The following is a 10996-nucleotide window of genomic DNA, read 5'->3' on the forward strand; positions in this document are numbered from 1 at the left end:
CTGCCAATCCCAAGGGCCCGCGCACAGCCAGCCTCAGACCCCAAGGTACACGGGGTCGGACCCAAGAGTGGACAGACTCTGCAAGTCCCACCGCCTCCTGAGAGGCCCTCTGCCTGCCAGCACACACTTTTCTAGTCCAGAGAAAATTGAAATGTGAACTCCCTCTACTTGACCGCGGCAGAGTCGCCAAGGCGCCCACGCTCCCTCCCGTGTGTGCTGGGAGCCAGTGTGGGCACATGTCTGCAACAATGGGAAACATCGTGGGGGCAGCGGGAGACCCCAGGGACTTCCTGTGTGTGTAACAAGGACAACATGGCCCTATGGGGTGGTGGTGGTGGGCGTCCACTGCACTACCTTCTTCAGTGACTCCGAGACCCTCAGAAAATAACTTCTCTGAGCCTCAGTCTCTCTACCCACGCAGTGGGCACACAGATACTTCCTCCCATGGTCACCGAGTTGAAGAAAGAGATAACCCACACAGAGGGCCTAACGCAGTGCCCAGCACAGGGTCGGCTCTCAGTGAACTATTCTCCATCAGTGATGACCCCATGAGGCGGGCACCTTTGTCACCCCCTTTGTGCACAGAAGAAGGTAGAGGCTCAGTGAGAATGGCAGCTGCCCAAAGTGACAGTGGAAGCTCAGGTCTGTGTGACAGCAACACTCAGGGTGGTTGGTTTAAATGGGAAGGTACCGATGGTCCCTGAACATTACAACTGGCCCTGGGGCAGCTTGGGTCAAGGGGACTCTGGGAGGACAGAGGAGGGCAGGAGGCCGGTCCCCAGGGCTGCTAGCTGTGCAGATGCTCTCTGGAAGGAGAGGGTGGGGGTTCGAACTCGTCTTAAAACAAAAACAAACGTTCCAAGTCAGGTGAGAGTCAAGACTTTGAAAGGAGAGAAAACCCGTAAGCCCCAGGACATGCGCTGTTGGGTGAAATAATGAAGAAAAGCTGCCTGATCTCCCACGGAGACATAAATCATCCTGTGCCACTGGGGACACTCACTGTCGAGCTCCTAATTCTTCACAGCTGTCCCAGGGAGGCAACCGGGCGGGGGAGGAAATGAGACTGTGAGGCAGGAAGGGGGTTGCTGAGAGACGGGCAGAGAATTAAAGACAGAGATAGAGATAGATGGGGGGGGCAGGCAGTCAAAGGCAGAAGGAGGGAGGGAGGAGAGAGAGAGGAAGGACAGAGAGAGAGGAACAGTGACACAGAGGGAAAGTGAGACAAAGACAGTGAGAGACACAGAGTGAGACAGGGATGGAGAAGTCAAGAGAGAACTCGACTGATTTAGGGGGACGGGTGATATTAGCTAATTAAGAGAATCATGGAAATTAAGAAGATCGAGCAAAACCTGGGTGTTCTAGGTCCAGGAGAACTTTGTCCTCACGATGGCCTGTAGCCCCATGTGCCTGGGTGACATGAAGCAGGGAGGGCAGGAGGCCACAGGCCCAGATCCTTCCACTTTCCCCACCTAAAAGTCACTGTGGACTGTGCCATCTGTGGAAGGCACAGGCTGGGTGCTGGGCAAGACCTCACCATCCGGCCTCCTCACGGCCGACCCTACAGATGAGGAGCGTGAGGTTGGAGTGGGAGGGACTGACTGGCCTCAGCCTCTGCACGGGGCAGGCAGGTCCCCTGCTCTCTGGAGCCCAGGTCAACGCCGTACTTGTCTCCTCTCATGCCCACATTAAAATCACAACGAAATTATAGCACAATCAACCGGGAGCACCATCTGAAGACTAGCTGAACAGAAGTCCTTTAACTAAGGATATAAAGGAGAAGTCACGTCGAGATTGGTAGGAGGGGCAGAGGCACGAAAGGGGCTGGTGCCGCACCCACGTGTGGCCATTGAGAATCGGGAAGGATGTCTCAGCTGAGGAATGAGGGGTCCCAGCCCCACACCGGGATTCCCAGTCTGGACACCAGTGGCAGGAAGAGGAGTCCGCACAACGCCTGGCTGTGAAAATCGGCAGGGGATAATGTCAGTTTAGGTGAGTCAGAAAGTTGCTGGAAACCCAAGTGTTCTCTTAAAGGGGCCGTGCACAGACTCTCTATCTCACAGGCACTCACCCTGGGCTCTGGCAGAGGGGTGGTGTGTTGGGAGGTACCAGAGACGTACAGGGAGAGACTGAGTTGTGTGGCTTCAGGGAGAGAACGAAAGGGACGGTCACGGTTGTCCCTGTATCGAGCCTTCCCCCCACACGGTCAAATCTGAATCTGCATTGGCCTGAGAACTCTTCTCGCTCCACCCTGGTGATGCCCTAGAACACTGCCCCACCCAACACGTGCACTGCCGGAGGCTCTTTTGGCGCTGGACTGCCAGCATTGGCCCGTGCTGCATTCTTTCTTGGACAACTCTCGGGGCTCTGCGGGCCCCATGCATGTGGCGGTTGGCCTCATGGCCCCAGCCTCAGCACTGACTCCAAATCTGAATCTGCATTAACCTGGAGAATACCACTCCCCTGATCCCCTGACCTCACCTCACTCAACTTCCATACCATCAGCTCTCAGTCTTATAGGCAGCCAGAAGGCAGCATCAGGCCTTGGGGCGCCCTGAGCCTTTTGCTGAGCCACCTCAGGCCCGGTGCTGGTGGCAGCCAGCCTCAGTTCACAGTGTGGCCACTCCCACATGCCTCCAGGTCCAGCACAGGCAGTAACAAACTGCAGATCATTTTGTGGTTCCTACCAGGTAGTCCCGGGCCAGTCACAGGCAGTGGCTGACCTTGACCTCCACAGGAGGCCCTCCCAGGGCCGCCATACCTGGGGCCCAGCTTCAGACCACAGCAGAGCACAGTTGGATTAGCCCTACAAGCTGCACACCGAAAGGGTGGTCCTGGCAGGCAAATGAGCCCACTGAGGCTCCTGCATGGCAGCTCATATACTGTGGGCACAGCCAATCCTTACGGCCAGTCAGCCTGAGAGTCAATCCCACCCACTGATGTGCCAACAGCGATCAAGGCTCAATGCAACAGGAGAGCAACACAAGTCACACAAGGGACACACCTGGAGCACCAGGCTCAGGTGACCAGGAACACTGCACCACTGGGCCTCATAGGACACCTACCACATAAGGCCACCGTACCAAGACTGGGAGATATAGGAGATCTACCTAATACCTAGAAACGAACACAGAGAGGCAGCCAAAATGAGGAGACAAAGAAGTAAGTTCCAAATGAAAGAACAGGAGAAACTTCTATAAAAAGAACTAAAGGAATGGAGTCAAGCAATCAGATGCAGAGTTCAAGACACTGGTTACGAGGATGCTCGAGGAACTTGGTGAGAACTTCTACAGAGAGATAATGAACATAACAAAGGACATAGAAACCATTCAAAAGAACTAGTCAGAAGTGAAGACTGCAATAACCGAAATGAAGAATATGCCAGAAGGAATCGGCAGCAGAGTACGTGAAGCAGAGGACTGAATCAGCAATCTGGAAGACAACGAAGGAGAAAATACCCAATCACAACAGCAAAAAGAAAAAAGAATTTTAAAAAATGAAGATAGTTTAAGGGAACTCTGAGACCATATCAAATGTATTTTGCATCACGGGGGACCAGGGGAGAAGCGAGAGAATAAGGAATTGAAAACCTATTTAAAAAAATAATGCCTGAAAACATCCCTAAGCTGGTGAAGAAGACAGACATACAACCTCAGGAAGCTCAGAGAGTTCTCAAAAAGATGAACCCCAAGAGGCTCACATCATAATTTTAGTCATAATCAAAATGCCAGAGGTTCAAGACAAAGAGAGAATCTTAAAAGCAGCAAGAAAAAAAAAGCAGTTATCTACAAAGGAGCTCCCATGAGATTGGCAGCTGATTTCTCAAAAGAAACTTTGCAGGACAGAAGGGCTTAGCACAAAATATTCATCGTGATGAAAACGCGGGAGCTGCGACCAAGAATAATTTATCCGGCAGAGCTATCATTTAGAGTTGAAGGACAGATAAAAAGCTTCCCAGACATGAAAAAGCTAAAAGAGTTCATCACTTCCAAGCCAGGATTACAGGAAATGTTGGAGGGACTTCTTTAAGTAGAAGAAAAATGTATGTATCAAAAATATGAATAAAAAATGGAGATAACTACATCTCTATCAACAAGTACCTCAAATGAAAAAGAATTAAGCGCTCCGATCAAAATACAGCGTGGCTGAATGGATAAGAAAACAAGACTCTTAAATATACTGCCTCTAAGAGACTCACTTCAGATTATAAGATACAAAGAGATGAAAAGTCAAGAGATGGACCTGGAGAGTATTGTGCCGAACGGAGTCACTCGAATAGAGAAAGACGAATGCCATGTGATGTGACGTACATGTGAAATCTAAAGGACAGAATAAACAACGACAACAACAACAACAGAAACAAACTCAGAGATACAGGGAATATTTTGAGGGCTACTAGATGGGATGGGGGTGGGGAGGTCGATGAAAAAAGGCAAAAGGATTAAGAAGTACAAATGGATAGATACAATCGATAATGACCTATCAGAAATATAGGCATGGAGATGCAAAGTGTAGCATAAGGAAAATAGTCAATAATATTGTAAGAAATATGCAAGAGGGCAGAGGGGTGCTAGATTTATTGGCGTGATCTCTTCGTGAGTTATATAGATCTCTAATCACCATGCCGTACAGCTGAAACTAATATACTATTATATATCAACTATAACTGAAAAAAAAACTAATTGAATTATAAACTGTAAATTTGAGCCACTAATTGTCTATCATATTTCAATAAAGGTGTAAAAAAAATTTTTTTTAGTAAAAAATAGCTAACATACAATATTCGTGATGAAAACGCGGGAGCTGCGACCAAGAATAATTTATCCGGCAGAGCTATCATTTAGAGTTGAAGGACAGATAAAAAGCTTCCCAGACATGAAAAAGCTAAAAGAGTTCATCACTTCCAAGCCAGGATTACAGGAAATGTTGGAGGGACTTCTTTAAGTAGAAGAAAAATGTATGTATCAAAAATATGAATAAAAAATGGAGATAACTACATCTCTATCAACAAGTACCTCAAATGAAAAAGAATTAAGCGCTCCGATCAAAATACAGCGTGGCTGAATGGATAAGAAAACAAGACTCTTAAATATACTGCCTCTAAGAGACTCACTTCAGATTATAAGATACAAAGAGATGAAAAGTCAAGAGATGGACCTGGAGAGTATTGTGCCGAACGGAGTCACTCGAATAGAGAAAGACGAATGCCATGTGATGTGACGTACATGTGAAATCTAAAGGACAGAATAAACAACGACAACAACAACAACAGAAACAAACTCAGAGATACAGGGAATATTTTGAGGGCTACTAGATGGGATGGGGGTGGGGAGGTCGATGAAAAAAGGCAAAAGGATTAAGAAGTACAAATGGATAGATACAATCGATAATGACCTATCAGAAATATAGGCATGGAGATGCAAAGTGTAGCATAAGGAAAATAGTCAATAATATTGTAAGAAATATGCAAGAGGGCAGAGGGGTGCTAGATTTATTGGCGTGATCTCTTCGTGAGTTATATAGATCTCTAATCACCATGCCGTACAGCTGAAACTAATATACTATTATATATCAACTATAACTGAAAAAAAAACTAATTGAATTATAAACTGTAAATTTGAGCCACTAATTGTCTATCATATTTCAATAAAGGTGTAAAAAAAATTTTTTTTAGTAAAAAATAGCTAACATACAATATGGTATCAGTTTCATGGGTACACCACAGTTTGGATGTTCTTTTGTCGACGATGTTATTTTTTTTTTATTCATATTTAAGAAAATTGTAGTTACTAAATGTTTGATTTTAGTCTCACAAATACTTTCCACATTTCAAAATGTGTATTTAAAATTTGAAATAGATTTGACATGTTCTAATCAGTATGTAATCAGTCCCCAAATTTTGGATTTACAGAATTTGATGCTTGCTTGGAGCTTGGGACTTAAAGCTTGCTGTGCTTCTATATATTTAATGTAGGTTTAATCTTTGATCAATAAAAAAATTACCTGTTTTGCCAAATTAGAAAAAGATCATATACCATGATCAAGAGAAATTTATTCCTGGGATGAAAGTTTGGTTCGATATCCGTAAATTAATTAACATGACACGCCGTATCAACAAAATGAAGGATAAAAATTATATGATCATATAAACAATAGATGCAGAAAAAGGGTTTGACAAAATCCAGCATCCGTTTATGATAAAAACTCTCAGTGAAGTGGGAATAAATAGGACATACCTCAAAATAATAAAGGCCGTTTATGACAAACCCACAGCTAACATCATGTACAACGGGGAAAGGCTAAAAGCATTTTCCTTAACATTAGGAACAAGACAAGAATATTCACCTTCACCACTTTTATTCAATATAGTATTGGAAGTCCTAGCCACAATCATGAGATAAGAAAAAGAAACAAAAAGCGTCCAAATTAAAAAGGAAGCAAACTATCATTTGCAGATGATGCGATACTCTATATAGAGAATCCTAAAGATTTCACCGAAAAACTATTAGAACTGATAAATAAATTCGTTATAGTAGCAGGATCTAAAACTAATATTCAATAATCGGTTGCATTTTTATACATCAATAATGACCTATCAGAAAGAGAAATTAAGAAAACCACCCCATTCACAATTGCATCAATAACGATATACCTAGGAATCAATTTAACCAAGGATCTGTACTCAGAAAATTACAGAACATTAAAGAAAGAAACTGAAAAAGATATAAATAAACGGAAGCATATACCATGCTCACTGATAGGAAGAATTAACATCCTTAAATGTTCATACTACCCAAAGCAATCCAAGATTCAATGTGATCTCTATCACAATACCAATGGCATTTTTTACAAAACTAGAACAAATAATAAAATTTATATGGACCACAAACCCCAACTAGCCACAGCAATCTTGAGATAGAAGAACAAAGTTGGAGGTATCACGCTACTTGATATCAAACTATAGTACAAAGCTACAGTCATCAAAACAGCATGGTACTTGCATAAAAATGGACACACAGAATGATGGAACAGAAGAGAGAGCCCAGAAATAAACCCATGCCCATGTGGTCAACCTATGACGATAGAGGCAAAACTATACAATGGGGTAAAGAATAATTCAATAAATAGAGTTCAATAAATAGAGTCTATTCAATAAATAGAGTTGAGAAAACTGGACGATTATATGCAAAAAAAAAAAAGAGAGAGAGAAAGAAAGTGGACCACCTTCTTACCATATACAAAAATAAATGCAAAATAGATTAGAGACTTAAATGTAAGACCCGAAACCACAAAACTCTTAGAAGAAAACATATATAGTAAACTCTCTGACATTGCTCTTAGTAACTTTTTTTCTGATCTAACTCCTCGGGCAAGGGAAACCAAAGAAAAAATAAACAAATGACACTACATCAAACTAAAAGAGTTTTGCACAGCAACGGAAACCATCAACAAAACAAAAAGACGACCTACTGAATGAGAGAAGATATTTGCCTATAATACATCCGATAAATGATTAATATCCGAAATTTATAAATAACTCATACAACTCAACACCAAAAAAAGCAAAAAATCCAATTGAAAAATGGGCAGAAGATCTGAATAGATATTTCTCCGAAGAGGACATACAGATGGCCGATAGATATACGAAAAGATGCTCAAGGTCGCTAATCATCAGAGAAATGCCAATGAAAACCACAACGAGATATCACCTCACACCTGTCAGAACGGCACCATCAATAAATCCAAAACAAGCGTTGGCGAGGATGTGGAGAGAGAGAACCTTTGTGCCTTGTTGGTGGGATTGCAAATCGGTGCAGCCACTATGGAAAACAATTCGGACGTTCCTCGAAAAATGAAAAGCAGAACTTTCTTATGACCCAGCAATTGTACTTCTGGGTATTTATCCAAAGAGAAACAAAATGCTAATTCAAAAAGATCTATACACCCCTATAGTTCACTGCAGCAGTATTCACAATAGCTAAGATATGGAAGCCACCCAAGTGCCCATCAGTAGACAATTGGATAAAGAAGCTGTGGTATACACACACACACACACACACACACATATACACATACATACAGTGGAATATTACTCAGCCATAAAGAATGAAATCTTACCATTTGCAACAACATGGATGGACCCAGATGATACTATGCTGAGTGAAATAAGTCAGACAGAGAAAGACAAATACCATAGGATCTCACTTATATGTGGAATCTACGGAACAAAACAAACGAACAAACAGAATGAAAACAGACTCACGGATACAGAGAACAAACTGGTGACGGCCGGAGGGGTGGGGTTCGGGGGGAGGAAGAAAAATGCGAAGGGATTAAGAAGTATAAATTAGTAGTTACAAAACAGTCACGAGATGGAGGGGACAGCACAGGGAACATAGTCATAATATTATAAGAACCATGTTTAGCGATTATACTTATCGGGGGGATCACTTTGTAAATTATAGAAATGTCTAACCCACTACTCTGTACACCTGGAACTAATATAAAATAATATGGAACGTCGACTGTAATTGAAAAATTAAAAAATAAAAAGTAAATGTGAAAAAATAAGGAAAATAAAAAGCATGGGAGAGGCCAGTGAGGCTCCAACTCACTCCCGCCCAGGGGAGAAGCTAGTCCTCTCCGTCCCTAAAGATCAAGGAGGGGTGGGATGCCTGGCCCCTGTCCCCAGAACATCCCTGAGAGGCAGCCTGTCACCCCGTTTTACAGGTGAGGAGAGCGAGGTTCTGGGATGCTAAGCATCTTGGTCCAACTCTCCAGCCGGCGAGAAGAGGGACCGGGAACCCTGAAAGCGGACGTGCTTGCTCCCCTCCCTCCCTCTCAGTCTCCCCTCCCTCCACCTGTCCCCTTTCCTTCGCTCATCCGTCCCCCATTCATTGTTGACCGAAAAGAGGAGAAGGCCGCAGACACACAGCAAGGCGGGAGGCACCCTTGGCCTTGGGAGACAATGGCGGGGCCCCTGTGCCTCCAGCTCCAGCCCCAGCCCTGGGCATCCGGTCATGAGGGCACTAAACCCACTTCGTAAGGTCACCTGAGTAAGAAGTCTCTGCCTCTCCACATCGGAGCCACCTGAGGTGGGGGATGAGGGAGCTCACGGGGTTCCCGGGGGGAAACGGAGTCCATTCCAGAGTAGGGAGCCTCTAAGCCACCAAGGCTCACGGGACAGGGACCCGGGGAGGGGCCTGGGCTCCAGGCGCCCGTCCTTCCTCCTCGCCCACCACCCCTGGCAGCCAGGAGGAGGGGGCAGCCCCGTCCATCCCGGGCCCCCACCCCCAACCCCGGCTGGACCAGTCAGATGCCCAATCTCAAAGCCGCTCTCTCTCTGTCATCTGAAGTTGAGGGGCAGAGAGGGACTGGTCCCATGGGGCTGGGGTCGCCGGAATTCCGATGTGGGCCTCACACTCTGGGTGACCTGCATGTGAACCCTGGGAGCATTCGGACTTGGCTCCTCTGATCAGCGGTTTTCTGTAAACGAGGATAATCAGAGCCACCTTGGAGGCCGGTGACGGCGCAGGGGCAGCACATGGGCGGGGCGCCCTTCCCGAGCCTTCCTCTCGCTGGCGGCGGGGTCGAGGGGTGCAGCTTAGATCCCCTTCCAGGCACCAGTGAGAGGGCTCAGGGAGGCGGGGACGTCCTCAAAGTCCCCAGGGACCCGCCGGGACCGCTGTGTGCACAGGACAGGAGCTGGCGGGCCCCCTCCCAGCCTGAGGGGAGGAGCATCCTTCAGAGGCTGTCCACCTTTGCCATTGCCCATGCTCCTTCCCCGAGGGTCGTCCCATCACCCGAGGGCCCCCAGGCTCATGGGGCCCCCAGGATCATGGAGCCCCCAGCCTCACCCACCAGAGGGTGCCTCCTCCACCCGGAGCGTGAGTCGTGAGGGGATTCGACCTCTTTCTAGCCTCTCCTGCCCCACTCGTTCTTGGTCGTTGTGGCCCAGACACGTGCAGCACGCAGGCATCAGATCAGCATTTCAGCCTGGGCGGCCGGCCAAGTCCATTAGAGCACAGCCCTGCCGGGACCGCCAGCAGCTGCCCGGCCCCATGGCCGCCTCCACAAGTCCTGCCCTCCCAGGGGCTGCCAGAAGGACCCACCCAGGCCGTCAGAGTCCAGCCGCTGTTGCCAGCAGGAGGCCCCCCTTGGAGGGACCCGGAGTCCCCAAGGATCCAGTCCTCCGCGGATACCCAGACTCCGAGGCAGAGCGATGGGTGGCAGTCCTGTGGGTGGGGCGAGTCTAAGCGCCAATTCCACCCCCTGAGCCCACGACAATCACAAATGCTTAGGTGGCATTCTTACTGGGTGCCAGGAACCCGCTCTAAGGTCTTGTGTTAGTTCTCAAGACATCTCTGTTTTATAGCAGAGGACACCAAGGCACAGAGCAGGGAAGAAATATGCCTGAGGGTCGATCATGCCTACACGATGGAAATAGCATGTGATACGTGCTAGGGCCCATCTCCACCCAAGTCCAAGTTCAACGATGTCTGGTTGGCAGCACTATTTATACCACAAACACTGCAAATGTGGGGCTCGCCGCCTCTCTACCCGCCGGGAGTGCTGGCTCCGAATCACCTGTCGAGTTCCAAGAACACAGCTTCCTTTTTCACTTATCACATTGCCTCGTGTGTGCAAGGTGCTCGACACGCAGCTCACTTCGATTCCCGTGTGTTTGTAAACCAGGAGAAGCTCAGTCTGTGTTGACGGCTGTCGTGCTCCTGGAATCTTCCAGAACAGTTTTACTGTGCATATTGTCCCTGTGGTCAGACTTGGGGCCCAGCTGGGTCTCAGAGCCAGTGTCAGACTCATCGGGATCACTATGAGATAAGTGGATGGCGACCCACAGCAGCAATCACTCCTTTCTTTATACATTAATTTCATTTTTAATCCTTCCAATTTCGGTCAGAGGTACCTCAAATCGCCTCCTTATTTACAGACTTCGAGATCTAATGCTAAAACCTTGAGGGGAAGGAGCCAACCTGTTCTA

This window comes from Pteropus alecto, unplaced genomic scaffold, assembly GCF_000325575.1.
Source record: "Pteropus alecto unplaced genomic scaffold, ASM32557v1 scaffold59, whole genome shotgun sequence".
NCBI classification, from domain to species: domain Eukaryota; kingdom Metazoa; phylum Chordata; class Mammalia; order Chiroptera; family Pteropodidae; genus Pteropus; species Pteropus alecto.